The sequence below is a fragment of the Callospermophilus lateralis genome, chromosome 5 (assembly GCF_048772815.1).
Source record: "Callospermophilus lateralis isolate mCalLat2 chromosome 5, mCalLat2.hap1, whole genome shotgun sequence".
Taxonomy (NCBI): Eukaryota; Metazoa; Chordata; class Mammalia; order Rodentia; family Sciuridae; genus Callospermophilus; species Callospermophilus lateralis.
This window is the reverse complement of record NC_135309.1, coordinates 36,852,239-36,870,672: the sequence shown is the minus strand read 5'-3', so window position 1 is coordinate 36,870,672 and position 18,434 is coordinate 36,852,239. Positions and strand designations below refer to the sequence as shown.

At 48.4% G+C, this 18,434-nt stretch overlaps 1 protein-coding gene across 2 annotated transcripts in view; it reads left to right on the top strand.

The window, feature by feature from the left end:
- Window positions 1-13,122: 13,122 nt before the first annotated feature.
- The window catches only part of Vdac1 (voltage dependent anion channel 1), a 28,916-nt gene continuing 23,604 nt past the window's right edge, over window positions 13,123-18,434 (top strand). For both annotated transcript variants that reach the window (XM_076856471.2, XM_076856470.2), the window contains exon 1: window positions 13,123-13,240. The gene's annotated coding sequence lies outside the window, so the exon portion shown is untranslated. The remainder of the gene's footprint in view (window positions 13,241-18,434) is intronic.

The following is an 18,434-nucleotide window of genomic DNA, read 5'->3' as shown; positions in this document are numbered from 1 at the left end:
ATCCCAGAGACTCAGGAGGTTGAGGCAGGAGGATTGCATGTTCAAAGTCAGCCTCAGCAACTTAACAAGACTCTGTCTCAAAATGAAAACTAAAAATGGGCTGGGGATGTGAATAATCAAACTTAGACTGAATATGCTGGGGATTGAATCCAGGGCCTCACACATGCCAGGCAAGCGCTCTACCACTGAGGCACATCCTTGGCCCCTAAAATGAATGAATATTCTCAAGAGCTTTTCTTTCATAGCACTTATCAGAGTCCATAATTGCACATTTATTTGTATGGCAATTTGAGCAAAGTCTATCTTCTCCCTTGACTCTAAGCTCCACAAGGGAAGGAACAGTGTCTGTTCCTTACCCAGTCTATCCCCAGTTCTTGGTGCACTGTGTGGGACATAGTGACCTTCGAGGAATACTGGCTAAATGAGTGAATTCTGAGTCCGAGGGACAGGAAGGAAGCCAAGATGTGAAGCATCATGGTAGAGGCATCTCTCTTCACAGCACACAGATGCTGGGTCTTGAAGAAGATGTATTGCTATAGTTTGTGTAAGATATGGAAAAACGTCAAACCCCAAAGTAGTGTGGCCTGGGAAGAGGGAGCGAGGAAGAAGGCAACACATGATAACATTGATCCTTTCCCAGTGACAGGACAATCCCTGGAAAGGAAGCAAACATCATCCAGAGACAAGATAATCCCTGGGAAAGAGATATCCATCAAGACTAAAATGGCATTCTCTGGGAGGAAGCCAAAGCATTGATTCTTCCCCAAATAAGTTCTTTCCCAGTGACAGTACAATGGGACCCTGAACAGAAAGAGATTAGCACTGAATGCTGACCCCAGACCCTCCATTCTTCCACAAAACGTTGCCCAGTGAAAACAAATTTCAAACTTCACAACCGGTTTCCTGAATGCCCAAATTGATACACTCTGTCAGTAATTAAATCACCTCGGAGTATAGCATATATGAGCACAGATTCCTCCTTCGGTCAGTGGCTCATTTTCCACATGCATGGCTCTACTGCTGAATAAAGGCTTTGCTGGTCCATGAAGTCTGCACCTGGCTTGGTCATTCTGTGCTAACAGTTTGAATGTTCATCTGTTAAGAGGTGAGAACTTGGGGCTGGGGATGTGGCTCAAGCGGTAGCGCGCTCGCCTGGCATGCGTGCGGCCCAGGTTCGATCCTCAGCACCACATACAAACAAAGCCGTTGTGTCCGCCAAAAACCAAAATGTAAATAAAATATTAAAAAAAAAAAAAAAAGAGGTGAGAACTTTAAGAGATGTTTAGGTCATAAGGGATCTCCATTCAAGAATGGATTATAAACACCCTCTGTTATAGCTGTTATTGAATGTGGATTTGTTGTAAATGTTTATTCTTACACTAGCAATTTCTCTAATTATAATTCAAGTGTAATTTAGTTATTGTAACTTGCTAAACCTTCTATAACAAAGAGATGAAGATACAGCTAGCACAACAGACCATAGCCCATTTACTGTGAGAGGTCTGGGGGAGGGGACTACATCATTTTATATATTCAAAGGCAAAAAAACCCTTATGTTCTCGCCCCTTTCTCTCTCTCTCTCTATGTATTTCTGTCTCGTCCCCCTTCCTCTCTTGCCCTCTCTTTGCCCTTCTGCCATGTGATGTCCTTAGCCATAGGATGATGCAGCAAGAAGACCCTTGCCAGATGTTGGCACCTTGATGTTAGACTGTCCAGCCTTCAGAACTGTGAGCCAGGGCTGGGGATGTGGCTCAAGCGGTGGCGTGCTCGCCTGGCATGCGTGCGGCCCGGGTTCGATCCTCAGCACCGCATACAAACAAGGGTGTTGTGTCCGCCGAAAACTAAAAAAGAAAATATTAAAAATCCTCTCTTTCTCTCTCTCCCTCTCTCAATTAAAAAAAAAAAAAAAAAAAAGAACTGTGAGCCAGTAAATTTCTATTCATTACAAATTACCCTGTCTCTGACATTCTGTTGTAGCAGTGCAAAATGGCCAAGAGATGGATATAAATTAAAATGTTCCAAATTGATTAAAACAACAAAAACCAACCAACCAGCCCACCAACCCCCAACCCAGGGAGCTAGTGCTTAGAATAGTTACACTTTGAATTTCTTTCTGTGATTATGTAAGATCACAGACTTTCTATGGGCCTGTAGCTCCAGGTTTACTCTAAGTGCTTATGAAAAATGCCAGTGCCCTCCCTTCCCCAGAAATATTCATGGGGAACCTTCAGGCCAGAGGGCTCCCCAGCCTTCCAGGTAACTCCTAGGCACACCACATTTTGGGAATCTTTGTCTTTCTATTTCTATATTCCAAGTTTGGATTTTCTTGGGCTGGCATTTCCTTTAGGATACTTAGTGTCTCTTAGGAACTTGGTGGTTTTAGTTTTTCCCCCAGAAGGCTTTGTGAACAAGCAGCCTGTTCTATAATCCTAGGAAAACCAGTGTATCTACTTGCCTTTGCGGGTTACAGAGAGGTCATAATGTCCAGTCCCCTGGAGCTGGGCAGGATCACACTGAAGCCAGACCAGGTAGGGAAGAAATAAAACCAGGTTCTCTCCCACTTTGGATTTACTAGTGTGGGATTGTGGAGTTTGTGTTTGGAGCTTGTGGTTGGCAGAGAAGGGATGGGGTCCTTGACAAGGGGGAGCTTTGAGCATAGTTAAGGAAAACAGGTATTTCCCCAGGGGTGGGAGGTTGAGGGAGGACTAAAGGCCTAATCTTCTTATGTAAGAGTCATGGAAGAACTTGTTTTATAACTTCAGGGCAGCAGGGCTGCTAAATTTAGATTCAAACCTGAAACTTTTGAACACTGAGAGGCATCTAAGGCTGCAGCCTCTGGCAGGAAGGGCTGGGTCTGGGGTTCAACAGTCTCAGCCTTGGCAGGTAGGGAGACCCTGGCTTGAGAGGAAGGAAGGACCTGATGGGTTTTAGGAAAACCACAGCAATTCCTAAAAATCCTGAGGTCAGCCCAACCCTGCATCAAAAGGCCAGGTAGGTCTCATGTAGCATGACAGGTAGGGTTGGGGACAAAGGCAGGGACGGGTGGACTCAGTGGCCAACTTGGCTCCTGACTTGTTGTCTACCTGTCACTGCCTATGTCAGAAAGAAAATCCCTAGCCTGGGGGGGTGCCATGCTCATAATTCCAGCACTTGGGAGGCTGAGGCAGGAGGATCGCTTTTTTTTTTTTTTTTTTTTTTTTTTGGTGCTGGGGATTGAACCCATGGTTTTGTGTATAAAAGCAAAGCACTCTACCAAACTGAGCTATATCCCCAGCCCCCAGAAGGATCACTTGAACCCAGGAGTTTAGGAACAGTCTGGGCAACATAGTGAGACCTGATCTGTCTCTCAAAAAACAACAAGCAAACAAACAAACAGAAAATCCTCCCCTTTAGTAGAGTCAGGGGGTGGGCTGGGGAGGGGTGGGAGGCATTGGGGAGGGACCGTGAAGCTGCCAGCTCTCTGCAGCTCCAGCAGCAAGCTTTCTTTGTGAGGGTCTTCATATTCTAGTTGACAGGCTGGTTGCGACATAGTTTTGGTAACCTTTGGGGAGTAAGAACTGGTGGACAGTGTGGTCTCAGCCGGGGCAGGTGCCTGGCCTGACGCTGTGCTCCCGTCGGCAGAGAGAAACCAGAAGCCACGCCCCCTTGGCCCGAGCCCGCGTGTGAATGTGCGCATGCGTAGGACTGCCAGGGGCACTGTGCCAGGTGCGAAAGGGCAGACGCCAATGGCCAGGTTAGGGAACAGTCCGTAAGAAGGATACACAGAACTCATTGAGATCTGTTGTCCTCACAACATGGTTTGTTCCAGGGAAAGGATACAATCAAATCAGCGGAGGGAGGATGGGCACAGGCAGGGTTCCCGATAGAGCTGCCCTTGGCCTCTCCCCAGAGGTCACAATTGCTGTTCACCTCTCCCAGCAACGATGTGGGACAACACACAGGGAGCACTGCCAACCAGGGAAGCCCACCTGAGCCTTTGTACCTGGAGTTTGTATTGGGACTCCACAGTGGACCGTCCATGTGGCTTAGATCAGTCTGGAGTCCCTCCAAGGTCCAGTGGATCATGTCTGACTCAAAGCCCGCACCCTGAATCACACCGTTGGTTTATCTGGTGGGGCCAGTCCCCACCCTAAATCACATTGTTAGCTGAGCGGGGAGGTGTGGCCAGCTCCTGCCTTAAATAAAGATACTTGTATGTGGCATGACACTGCAGGAACTTAGAGATGACCTTCTGGAAGCTGAGGGTGAAGGCTGACCTCTCCGTGGCAAGGTTAAGCTCTTTACTGCATAGGCAGTCACACAAGGCGGAGTACAGACAACTCACTGGGCATGATTCCCAGGAGTGCAACCCATATAGAGGGATGGCAAGCCACTCCCAAGCCGTCAACGTCAACTGGCTTTATGCTGAACGTCTTCCTCATGGACTCACCATATACTGAACAAGGGCCCTGTGACAGGCACTGTAGGGAGGACATGAGGGTGGATAAATCAGAGCCTGTGTCTGCCCCACACAGCATTCGTTTCTAGTGTGGAAATCAGATAATGAAGAGCCACTGAACAATGAAATACTTAGAAGCTGTGATGTGTGCTAGGAAGCAAACAGGATGGATGGAGGGGAAAAAAGGGATCTGCCTTTGATTTTGTGGCTGAGAAGGCAGCTTTGAAAAGGTCCCATTTAAGCTGCCCAGAGAATGAAAGGGCAACAGCGGTGGCAGAAGTCTAAGCTCTTGGCAGAGGGGCACCAGGGTCTTTTCTGCCAACTGATATCTCTAGGCAGACTGTGAAACAAGAATAACAGCCCCCTCCTTGTGGCTGACATAGTCTTCTCAGGACCCAAGGCTTTATAAACTGTGCATGGACCTCAGCCTCAAAAATCTGTTGGCCAGTGCTGGTGCAGTATGCAAACCATAGAACCGTACATGGCAGACTTGGCCAGCCAGTGCCTGAAAGTCAGCACCCCTGAGTAATAAAACCAGGCTGTCACTAAGACGCAAGGTCCATTTGACCTTGTCCATATTTTAAATAATGAAAAACGAAGTTATGTCTGTTTGTAGAGGTCTTGGTGCCAGAAATTGGGGAATTCTTTAAGTTGCAGCCATCTAGACAGTGCCTGCAAGTCAAGGGGGTGGGGCAGGGGGAAGGCAAGTCCATTTTTGCCTTCAGGGTAAACCATACGTCCTACTCATTGGGGGTGCCAGAAAAAAGGAGTCCAATCTCTTGCAATAAAACAGGATCCTAGCTGAAGTCCCCCTGGCCCCTTTTATTCTTCATCCTTTCTCAGGAACCAGAACTTGTTTAGCAAAGGGGAAACCTTTTGGCTCAGAATCCCTGGTAGAAACCCAGACCTTGTCAATTCTACTTAATTAAACCCTCATCCATCTTTGAGACCGGATGCTGTGGATGGAGGCCTGGATTTGCCACCTAAATAATTGGAATATCTGCATTCACTTCAAATCTCAGTTTTTTTTTTTTTTTTGAGAGAGAGAGAGAGAGAGAGAGAGAGAGAGAGAGAGAGAATTTTTTAATATTTATTTTTTAGTTCTCGGCGGACATAACATCTTTGTTTGTATGTGGTGCTGAGGATCGAACCCGGGCTGCATGCATGCCAGGCGAGCGCGCTACCGCTTGAGCCATATCCCCAGCCCCAAATCTCAGTTTTATGCAGGAAGTCTCTGTGTCTTTTCATGATGGCTTGATTTTGATACATTTACCACATTTTTTTTAGAAGTTGGAAAGTGGAGAAAACAAAAGAAGGATGCCTTAGTGCATCCAGGCTGTAATAACCAAATGTCCTATAGACTGAGTGGCTCCTAAGCAAAAGTTGTGGAGACAGGAAGTCCAAGCTCAGGGTGCCATGATTTGGTGTCTGGTCAGGACAGCTTTCTGGCTCACAGACAGCACTTTGTAACTGTCTTTACAAGGTGGAAGGCATGAGATAGCTCGCTAAAGTCTTTTATGAGGGCACCAATTTTATTCACGAGGGTCCCACCCACATGGCCTAACCATCTCTCACAGCCACACTTTCTAAAAACATAATTTTAGAGATTAGGACTTCCATATGTGAATTTGTGGGGAAGGGGAATATGCATCCCGATCACAGCATCATTCTAACGAATCTTTTACAGAATTGTGTTCAAGAGGATTGTGTATTCGTTTCCTATGGCTGTTATAACAAACCAACATAGATTTAGTGCCTTCAAACAACTCACATTATTTTTATAGTTCTGGAGGTCAGAAATCCAAAACCAGTCTCACTGGGCTAAATTTAAGGGGTTGCCAGGCCAGATCCTTCTGGGGGCTTTGAGGGGAGAATCTATTGCCTTGTCTATTCCAGCTTCTAGAGGCTTCCTGCTTTCCTTGGCTTATGGCCCCTTCTTCTGCCTTCAAAGGTAGCACATCTCTTCCAAGATGTGTGCTTGCTTGCGTTCTCTCTCTCTCTCTCTCTCTCTCTCTCTCTCCCTCCCTCCCTCCCTCCCTCCCTCTTTGTGCTCCTGTCATTACATTGCTTTGCTCACTCTGACCTTCTTTTAAGGATCCTTTCTTATTTTTTGAAATTTTTATTTATTTTTGGGTACTGTTGTGCAGCTGGGCGGAGCAGGGGCAGCCACTGCAAACCTTAGGTGCTGGTTCTGGTGACTCTGCTGGAAAGAATTTGAGTGAGACACAGAGTAGTAAGCAAAAGTTTAATGGAGTGAGAAGTGAATGGAATGTATAGCATGGGGACTGCGGGGACTGCTTTCAAGAGAGGACGTGAGGCTGGATTTTTAAGGAAACAGAGTCCTTTGTTCTTGCCTCAGTTTCCCTGTTCCTCTTTCATTGGTTTATTTCCTTTGGATAGCCATCAGCAAGCTTTCTTTGGAGGGTCTTGGTATTCTAGTTGACAGTGTGATTGTGACAGTTTTGGTAATAAGGGAGGGTTGCTTGCAAGAGACAGTGATGGCATTTTTCTGGAAATCATGGTGCCCCTTGGGGGGGTTATAATTAGCTGTAGCTAGGGGGGTACCTTGAGGTACCAGATGCTTATCTGTTTTAGTTAGGGTCCCCAGGACTTTAAATAATAATTCCCTCAAGGGGTTTTCTCTACATCTCGGGGAAAGTTAGGCATTGAATATCTCATTCCCCAATGCTTGCCTATTTAGATAAGGTTCCCCACAGTTTCAGTTTTGTGACTCCCGAATTTTTCTTGGTGTGTAGGCCTGATGTCTGTCCTTCATTGCCCTTTCCATCTACCTGTCTATTCATGGCTAACTAACCCAACAGTACCAGGGACTGAACCCAGGGCACTAACTAACTAACCAAACCACATTCCCAGCCCTTTTAATTTTTTTTTTTTGAGAATTTTAATATTTATTTTTCAGTTTTCGGTGGACACAACATCTTTGTTTTTGTATGTGGTACTGAGGATCGAACCCGGGCCGCACGCATGCCAGGCGAGTGCGCTACCGCTTGAGCCACATCCCCAGCCCCTTAATATATTTTTTTAATTTTTATTTTGAGATGGTCTTGATAATTTCTGAGGGCTTTGTTAAGTTACTGAGGCTGGCTTGGAATGTGTGGTTCTCCTGCCCCGGCTTCTTTAGGCTGGGATTATAGGAGTGCACCACTGAGCCTGATGATAACACTTTTAAATTAAATTAAATTAAATTAATTTTTTTGGTACTGGAAATTGAATGTAGGGGTGCATAACCACTGAGCCACATCCTCAGTCCTTTTAAAAAAATTTTTTTTGGAGACAGGACCTTGATAAGTTGCTGAGGCTGGCCTTGAAATTGCCAGCCTCCTGTCTGGCCTCCCAAACTGTTGGGATTATAGACATGTGCCACCATACCCATCTACATTTTAATTTTTATATGTTTAGTTTTTGAGAGATGAGGTCTTACTATGTTGCCCAACTGCCCCCAAACTTCTGGGTCCCTGCCTCAGCCTCACGAGCAGCTGGGACCATAGGCATCCACACCTGACTTTCATGAGGAGCGTGTGTGTGTGTGTGTGTGTGTGTGTGTGTGTGTGTGTATTGCTGGGGATTGAACCTAGGCCTTGTGTATGTGAGGCAAGCACTCTACCAACTGAGCTATATCCTAGCCCTCATGAGGAACTTTGTGATCACACTGGGCCCCCTGGATAACTTGGGATAATCTCCCTTGCCCAAATCCTCAGTATCTGTATGATCCCACTGAAACATGAAATCTAAAATAGTCATACTCAGCTGCCCATGGTGGTGCCCACGCCTGTAATCCCACCTACTCAGGAGGCTGAGGTAGGAGAATCACAAATTGGAGGCCAGCCCTGGGCAACACAGTGAGAGCCAGCCTAAAGAAAAGTCAAACTCATAAGGGCAGAGAATAAGTAGGATGACTGTTTCCAGGAGTCTGGTGGGGTGAGGTGTGGTGGGGGCACAGGCAAAAGAAAACAGGAAGGTACTGGTTAAAGAGCACAAAGTTTCAATTGTGCAGGATATATATAAGTTCTGAAGATCTAAAGATCTACAATGTAGCATTGTGCCTATAGCTAAGGATACTGTATTGCAAGCTTAAAATAGTTGAGATGGTACATCTAATGTGTTCTTACAGCAAACAAACAAACAAAAAAACAAGGTCAGGGAGAGACTGTGGGAGGTGATAGGCATCTTTATGACTTTTCTTTCTCTTTTTTTAGTTGTTGATAGACCTTTTAAAATTTATTTTTATGTGGTTTATTTATTTTACATGGTGTTGACAATCGAACCCAGTGCCTCCCACTTGCTAGGCAAGCCTCCATGGCTGAGCTACAGCCCCAGTACTTTATGACTTTTCTTTATTGTCTTGTTGCAGTGTTTTCAAGGATGTTTACTTATCTGTAAACTCATTGAGATGAATATGTTACATATGTATAGGTTTGGTTTTTGTCCCCTTTCCATTAAGGTTGTAACAGAAAGATTTCCCCACAGGAAATCTTTGTAACCATCTTTCCTCAAAGCTGTATAAGGAGTTGCTTCAGATTGCTCAAACTGAAGACCAGACTGTTGACCCTGCTACATTTTGCTGCAGCCGGCATCCCTTATATTTAAGACTATTGCCATAGCATAGATTCCCAGCAGCAGGACAGAAGGGGAGAAAAGTATACTGCCTAGAGACCTTCTAGAAGGATTCTATCCATTTACAGCCTCTCTTTAAGAATCCCATTTGACTTTCTTAAAAATAAAAAAAGTTCTTCTTTTCTAAATAATAAAAGCATTATGTCTTCATTAAAGAATATTTGGAAAATACAAAAAGAGCCAAAGGGGAAAAAATCTTTTATAATCTCATAAAATGAAACACCACTTAATTATAATATTATAAATACTTCATTAATATGAAATGCATTTCTTTTCAATACTTCTCTGTGTGCAAGTGTGTGAGACTTTTAAAAAACATGGATATAATGTTAGGATTTTTTTTTTTTTTTTTTTAGATTTAAAATTCTTCATTATTTTAGATATGTAAAAGTTATTTTCTCCACACCACTAGATATCAAAACCAGGACCTTGCACGTGCTAGGCAAGCACTCTACCAACTGAGCTATACCCCAAGCCTTGTGCGTGTGTGTGTGTGTGTGTGTGTGTGTATGAGAGAGAGAGAGAGAGAGAGAGATAGGGTCTTGCCAGGTTGCTGAGGCGGGACTTGAAGTAGAGATCCTCCTCTCTCAGCCTCCTGAGTTGCTGGAATTACAGGAGTGGCCCACAGTGCTTACGAATATTTTATTGTGCTTATCTTGGGATGGTTTCCATCCTGTTTAACCTGTGGATGACCACCTTCTATGTCACTCAGAATCTGGAAGGCTGGTGGATTCTTCTTTCCCTGGGTGATGAATGTCAGGGTCTAAGGTAGGGCCCATAAATCCTAACTCCCCTACTTAATCTGAAGTCTGAAGAGTTCACTGGAAAATAGTTAAAGAGCTTAAATTTTATGACAATTGAGCTTTATAAAACAAATAATTGATGCCATTTATAAGTAAAATATTTTCCTCTTTGAAAAATAGATTATGGCTGGGAGTAATGGCCCAAGCCTGTAATCCCAGCGACAGAGGAGGCAGAGGCAGGAGGATTGCAAATTCAAAGCCAGCATCAGCAATTTAGCAAGGCTCAGAGATACTTAGCAAGACCCTGTCTCAAAATAGAAAATAAAAAGAGCTGCAGATATGGCTTAGTTGTTAGGTGCCCCTAGGTTCCACCCCCAGTATTGCAACAAACAAACAAAACTCCCCAAACCTACCCACTCCCAATAACAACAACAACAATAAAAACTGTTTTTTTTTTTTTTTTTTTTCTTTTCTGGATGTTGTACATTGTTCTATTTGAAAGGCAGATAGGACCTGTAAGAAAACCCAATCCAAACTAGACAAGGCAAAAAAGGTATCTCTTGGTTCAGAGGGCTGGAAAGTGCAAGACTAAGATATGGCTAGATCCAGGAGCATGATATATACATGATCTGATCTCTGCCTCTTTTTTAAGGGCTGGTTCTATTTTTAAGAAAAATCTTTATTTCATCAGTCCCAGGAACTCTCATCCAGTCTCACTGGTTCCTCCCTGTAGCTAGGGCAATGTGGAGCTCTAGTTGGTTAGGCCCCATCATAGCTTGTGGACTGGGAAGGTGAATTAGAATCAACACCCCCACACCCAACCAACAAAACAAGAAAACAAAAAACTGCAGGTGGGACTAACCTGTCCCCACAAATGTCCTTCGTCCACTCAGTGCCACCCAAGAGTCCTCCTCAGGGATTCATTGTAGCTGGGTCAAGCTGAAGCTGGGTTATTAAAATGACACAGGCAAACCCAAGTGCTGGAAGAACAGGGCCATTCAGGACACAGGGCTCCAGAGCCACCTCCCCTCTCCTGGAGTTGTTCCTTTTTCTGTTCTGTTGGTTTCCTTAGCTATTTCAAGGTCAAGCAACACGGAAACACACATAACAGACTCAGGACTGCCTGAGGGTAGTGAGGCTCCAGGACTTTCCCCTACTATCTCACTTTGGGTTTCTTCTTTCAGACTTTCGAGGGAGGATCTGACTGGCTCAGCATGGGTCGAGTGTCCACCCACAGCCCAATTAGCTGTGGCAAACCGAGTGGAGGGGACACTGAGGGTGTGGTGGTGGTGGCAAATCTGGTATAAATTGCTGCCTGCTCCCCATTCCTTCAGGGCTGCCAGGAGAGGGGTCCGAGTCAAGTTGTAGTGCCATTGATTAGATTCCAACCCCAGAGCTTCCAGGTCTCCTTGGGCCCCCAGTTGATTTCCTTCACAGTTTATGAGTGCTTGCTCTTCATCTGTCCCATTTTTAAATTATACCAACATTCTGAAGTTGAGACTCCGCCAGGCCAGAGTTTTTCCCAGGGTCACACAGAGTGTCTCAGAGGGCATCCATGGTTAATCCCAAAATAGCACCCACAGCAGCTGAGATTAGGAGAGGCCTGGGGGGTCCTCCAGGTGTGGGATCTTAAAGCAGGTTTCAGGTGATGCTGGAAGGGCAGGAGGATGGTTCTCCCAGCCTCACAACTGGGCAGCACTGGTAGTGGTGGCTGTGGCAGGGCTGAGCTCCCTCCCTCGGGCCCTGTCCTCCTAAACTCTAGCTTTACTGCGCTCTTGAGTGACTCAGCAGCTTTCCCTGCTTGCCAGTCTCTGGGAGTGGTTGGGCCTTTGTGTGCGGCAGAAGACCCCAGGTTGGGAAGCAGGAAGTCCTCAGAGATGGGGCGGCTCATGGGCTTGGGAGGCAAATCATCTATTTATTTTTTGCTCCCTAGGATCTGTTTTTGCTTAAAAAAATTTTTTTGAGGGGTGCTGAAGATCAAACCCAGGGTTCCACTTACTACACATACTCCTAGCCAATTTGGAATTACACACCACATCCTGATTCTGAGCATACATCTGCCCTCCCCTCCTCAGTTCCCTTTTCTCAGCATTCTGCATTGGAGCGTCATTCCTCCTTCTTGAATTAGGGATTGAGCGTGGGGGTGCTCTACCACGGAGCCATATCCTTGGCCCTTAACACCATTTCTAACTCCGGTGGTCACTTTCCCATTTCATCTGCCACCTCCATCCAGAAGCCTACCCTGACTGTCTCTGCCAATGTCCCTGCTACCTACTTCTTTAGTTACAGCTGGCTGTGAGCAAATGTCCTGATTCTGCAACCTGGCATCTCTTCCACGGGGCCTTAAGTAAGTCGTTGGTCCAAGGCCAAGGGTGTGCAGAATCTTCATTCATCCTAGAATTCATTAATCCTCTAAGCAGGCTTCAGGTGGTCTGGCGCGGGACAATGGGGACAATGATGAACCAGGCCCCCAGCTTAGGCCTAGCAGGGAGAAGGTGATAGTCCACTTTACACAGGTCCTGGCGGGACAGGGGTCCCTGAGAGGCTCTCTGCTGGCCAGCGGACCCGGCGTGACCTTATCTTAGTGAGGTATTTGCAGGGCAAACTCGGCGCACTGGGGAGTTTTCTTTGCCATTTAAAAGCTGATGCACGCGGGCGGGTTTGAGGCACCGGAAACATTGTGTCCAGATCCTGGAGTGCAGAGCAACAGTGGCCACCAGCTCAATACTGCACCGCCTCGGGGGCCCAGTGTTCCGGCTAGACGTGGACTGACCTCAGACACTCGGAGCCCGACTTACACTCGCGCGGACTTTGCTACCGGAGCACCGGGGCCACCTAGTCCACCCAGGCGCGGACCTGTTCCAGAGCCAGCCGCCCCATCAACTCCGGAGAGGAGGTCTCCGTTTCCAAGACCGAATCCTAGGCAAAGGAACCCCGCGCCTTTCCAGCTCTGGGAAACCCACGGCACCGCTCAGCTACCCGGAAGATCCCCCTCCCCTACCCAAATGCTTCCACCCGGCCCGAGGTTCCGGCAATGACCCGCGTGTCCCCGCGCACGCACACACCACGCGCACGTCAGTCTCACGCTTCTCGGTCGCTCCGTGCCCGGGCGCACGCAGGCCCTTACGCGCGCCCGCACACTTCTGCAGGCTCTTGCGTTCGCTGCGGGCTCAGAGCGAACCAGAAGGGTAAGAGCGCGGCTGGCGGGAGGGAAGGGACCCAGGCCCCACCGGGGCGCTGCCCGGGGCGTGGCCTAGGGCGGAGCTTGCCCGGTTGGGCGCGCAGGGCCGGGGCGGGTCCGCGCCGCCGCTGTCCACAGGGCCCCGCCCTCGGCCCCGCAGCTCGCTCCCCTCGGTTCCTCTGCGCCGCATCCCGGGCTGTATCCGCCACCGCTTCCGTAGCTCCCGACGCCACCGCCTCCGAGGTAGGCGCAGCAGAAAAGGGCCTGGGCTCTGCTTGCGCCCCGGGTCGCGGGCCGGGCTCCTGGGGAGCTGAGAGGGAGGCGTTGGCGGGAGGAGCGGGCGAGGACGAAGGGCCTAAGAGCACGGTCCGGGGAAGAGAGCAGGGACGGCCAGCGCGGGCCTGCCTGGTCAGCAGCAGGCAGAGAAGTCCTGGCGGGTGGACACCGAGAGGGTCCTGGCTGAGGAGCGAGAGAACTAGGGTCCAGAGGCGCCAGCGGCTGGGGGCGAGAGCCCAGCCGGACTTGCGGGCGGAAGGGCATGGGCCACCGCGTGGAGGCACAGGCCGGCCTCGGGTCTAGGTGACCTTCCTCTGGCTCTCTGCGCCCTCTGGCTCTCGATCCTGTCAGTGTCGGTCCGGTGGGGACCCTCCCGACTCCCACGCTTCTTGATCCAGGACCCCGGATCTGTGTGGGCCAAGATGCCGCCGCAGGAATGAACTCCTGTGACGTGCCCCGGAGCCCCCGGTCCTACACGCTCCGGTCGGCCCACGCCCGAAGAAGCTGGCGCCCGGCAACTCCAGCGCGTGCCAGCGCCTTCCCGGGCGGAACGGAGAGTCGACTTAGGCCTCAGACGCCAGGACTCGGGCCTGGGCAGTAGGTTTGGCCTCGGAAACGAGATCCTCCGGGAAGCAATGTGGCCTCCTTGTCCTTAGAAGGAATTTCTGACTCGGTGGCTCATTCATTCGGCAACTGCAACTCTGCATTTAGGAAAACTGGTTCTGAGCCGACTTCAGATTTGAGGCCCACAGCCCTAGTGATTTGTCCAAGGTCATAGAGCTGGGAAGATACCAAACCTCAGTTTTGTTATCTGTAGAATGGGAGCAATTCTACTCTCCTTCCCTAGGTTCTGAGGAAAAATAAAATGAGTTGATGCCTTCAGAACAGTGCCTAGTGTGCACAAGGCCACCATAGAAACCCTGACATTTACCCTTGAGACTTTTGAAGAGGATCTAGCCCATCCCCCACAGACCATTTTGCTCCATGTGGTATTCTGAAAGGGATTCAATAAATGTAGCTCCGTTATTGTAAACATTATTGCTGTATTAGCATCAAGAATTTGTATACAGATAACTTTCAGGATAATTCATGAAAAATCCTGTTCAGTTTGCAAATGACAAGGTCAGACTGGAGCAGTAAGTTTGCATGTGCAGGCCTTGAATGCAGGAACAGACAAGTTTCACCTAGGTCTCTCTCACCTGAAGTCCCCTCCATCAGCCTCCCTTCACCAGGGGAGATAGGAGAAAGTGCTCCTCTTTTGCCTAATATTCTGCTGTTGCAAAGGTTAGGGCAAATTACCCAGGGCCAGCCTTCTTTTTCTCCATCCAGCTCTGGACTGACAGTTCCTAGAGGGTCAGACTTATGCTACCTGGCACACAGTAGGCTCTTCAGAGGGTCTGTGGGAGTCAATGCACTCTTTGTATCCACCTTTATTGAAAGAGTTGTTTTTTATTATTCTAGCACATAGCATATAGTAGGTGACATTAAGTATTCTTGGAATTATTGAATGGGCCTATGTAGGGGCTGAAGACCCAAGCCATAGTCCATTGATCCTGGACATCCTTTTGATGAACATAGCTATCGCACTCACAGAAAATAGTCTTGCCTAGTAGAGAGTCGTAAATATTTGAAGAACTATTGTGGTATGAACAGCCTAGAGCATTTTGTGGGAGGCAAAACTTTTCTGATTTGAAAAAACTTCTTTAAACACTTGATTTTCATTCCTTGACATCCCAAGTCCCATGGGAAACTTGTTGAACTGATGTTTCTAGGCTTGAAGGCAGGGTGACATGGATGAGTGGGTTTCTATCCACAGCTATGGGCCTGGTGCCCTTTCCTTCTCTGATGGTGGGTGGGTTGATGTCTTCTGCCCAACTTTGTCCAGAGTAACATGCCTGGCTCAGGGGAGTTACTGCTCACAATTGATTACTTTGTTTTATTTCTGCTATTCTAGAGTTGGGCTATAGGCAGGTGCTATTGGTAGCACAGAAAGCTTGGACTCAGGGGGACCATACAGTGAGGAGGTACATTGGGCCTCTGGCCCTGCTGGATAATAAGCACATGTGGACTCTGAACTCTAGGCTGGTGGTGATCAGGGGCATCATCCCCCACCTGAGGCACTGAAGTTCACTTTGATAGAATTTCCTGTAGTCTGATGTCTTTGGTGGTAGTGACCTAGAGGCGCATGTGTGGCTGAGAAGTGGCCCAAGCCAGGAGGCAGCCTCTCGGGATGCCCCAAGGATCTGCAGACTTTGGTCTTGGGATCCTCCGGGCTCCTATGGATCCACTAAGAGTCAGCAGGAGGACCTTCAGCTGGGTGTGGGCATATTTTTTTTATTTTAAAGTGGGTAGGGGTAGAGGGAATCTATGCTGTTTACTCACAACTGGTTTGGAAAGAAACAGAGAGAGCAACCTGAGTTTGCAAAACAGGTCCAAAATGAGCCATAGGGTCTAGTACAGGCTAAATCACTGTCTTGTGCCTCAGTTTCTCTGCTGCAAAAGTATGATTATCATTGTCACTTTGTTTGTTGAGAGTCTGCTCAGTGCCTTTCTGGGGGATGTATGTATGTTCTATGACATTGAGTTCACCTCCTTACAACCCTGGGAGAGAGGTTCTGTTGTTGACATTTCACTGGTCAAGAAGCTTGGGCACAGGTAAGTGTCACACAGGTGAGCAGGGTGGTGTTCCATGCAGGTGTTCTCACACTGTCGTCCCTGCTCCAGGGGCCATTTCAAGGAGCTAATAGACATGAACGCTTGTTGAAAATTAGAAATTGCTGTTCGGATGGGAGATGTTATTCTTTCACAGCAATTGGAGTGAGCTTGTGCGTGACTGAGTGCAAGCCAGGCAGCAGTGGACAATGGTCAGGTCACCCCTGTTTGTGGCAAGGACAGTGGTACTGGTGTCTTTTAGAAGGGTCAGTGTTCCGTGGGTTGAGGCAGGAGGCTTTCTTCCAGGACCTGGCTCGACAGTGTTCAGCTAAACAATGCCTCTTTATGGCCAGGGAGAACTCTGGACCCTGTGGTTCAGGGTGATTTTTTGGCAACATGCTCAGCAGCCATTATTATAATAAGAAATTTACAAAATGTAACTTGTAATAAAACATTAGCTGTGTTTGTTGCAAGCTTGATGTGAATGAGCTATGAGAGTGAGTGCTTTATATTAACAAACTAATGTGTTTCTGAATGATGCTGAGCCAGGTGCTCTTTCCCCATGTTAAAGCTGAAGAAGAGTGAGGTCACAGAGGTGTTGACTTGCTCAAGGTCACACACCTAGAAACTAGCCGAATAGGATTGAGACTTGGGTCTTTTTGACTCCCGAGGCTACTACCTGTCCCAAATGCAGTCTGTGTAATCCCAGTGGGCCAAACCGGGAGCAAGGCTCCAGAGGAATGAGGTGCCTGAATCAGGCAGGAGTGCCTGGTGTGCCTGGACCCTGGATCCTGCTGTGTTTGCCGCCAGCCCAGGCCTTCTTCCCTTGGTGGGTGGGTGAGTAGGCAGCTGTCTCCTAGTCAGCTACATTTTCCTGTGTCTCCTGGAAGGCCAAACTGGTGGCCTAGCTTCCAGCGTGTTTTAAAATAGAAGCAACGCCTGGAAAGCTGGGCTGCCCTCTGCGACTGTTGTGGAAGGGGGAGAGGGAGGGGGAGGGCAGCTGCTTTGAGAACACAAACCTGCCACCAGAGCACAGAGCCTTGGCTTTGCCAGCATCTGGAAGCGGGGAATGTTCCCTGGGCTGCCACTTCCTGGAGAGAGAGTGCTGTACGTGGGGGTTGAGGGGAGGCTCCTGAGTATGATCTATCCCCCCAACATTCTGGCTTTCAGAGCTGGCCTCTAGGCTTACCTTGTGCTGGGAAGTTGTTTTTCCTGGTCCCCAGGGTGGGGACAAAGTCTTGTTGGTCTAATCTAATCCCAGTGGGTCTGATGCCCCTTCTGTAGGCTTATTGCGCTGGAATGGCCAAAGTCTTTTCCCTGCTGTCTCTTCCTGAGCGGATTCCTGGGATGATAATGTTGATTTTGACTGTTGTGTTGGTCACTGTTTTAGCAGGCATCAGACGCACATTTCCACATGGTGATCGGAGAGAGTTTAATGAGGGGATCACTTGCAGATAGGTGGGCAGGGTATAGGATACCCACAAGGGGGGTACCCCTGGATCTGTTAACAACTTGAGGCCTTCAGCGGGAGGGGCTCCCTGTCAGGGGCTCTGCTTTTGGGCAGGAGAAAGCAGTTGCTATCCACCTGAGGCCAGGAAGGGAGGGAACCTGGGGGTCAAGGACCTGATCCCACTCTCCCCTGAACTCCCATCTTCTGCATGTGCCTCACTTTTGGTGAACCCAACCATAAACCCATTGATAACAGTCCGTAATGATCAGCTCTGGGCACAGAGCAGGATGGGATGGAGAAAAGTATATCTGGAGGAGCAAAGAGGATCTAGTATAATAGATCATGTCACCACCATCATTGAGTCTTCTCCCTGTGCCAGACACTCAGTGTTCCATCTATTTCACTTATTCCTTGGAACACTTCCCTTCAGGGGGCTCCATCATTAGCCCCCATTCTATAGATGAGCAGTATGAAAACCTGTGAGCGGAAGTGGCTTGTCCAAGGTCACTCAGCCAGTAAGAGTTTAATGAAGTTTAACAAATATGCGGGCAGGGCACAGGGTACCTGACTGGGGTGTGGACCTGGGTTTATTAATATCCTGGCTATCTTCTGCCAGGCTCAGCCTTTCTGTAGTCACTGTGCCCTGTGGACAACTGAATGGGCTGGGAAATGCCATGGCAGGGTAGCTCCTGGTTTGTGGTTCCTCCCCCTGGTGCCCTTTTGTCTTTGGAGGTGGAGTCTTAACCCCCTGGGCTGTTAACCTGTGTTCAAGGGACTTCTCCCAGCTATTCCTGGCTGAGCTCTGGGGACCCACAGCCACCCCACTCCCTGCTTTAACCACTGCAGTCATTCTTGGCTCTCTGAGGGCACCGAGGGTCACCTGCCTGGATCCTTCTGGGGGAGGATCTGCTGAGAAATGAGCATATGTCAAGGTAGGGGTTCTAAGAGGTGCTTGGTGCAGGAAGTGAGCCTCTTCTTCTTGTTGGCATTTGGGGCCATCTTGCATGCGGACAACCAGAGGCTGGGGGTGGGAAGACAGGAGGATTGGGGTCTGCTTGC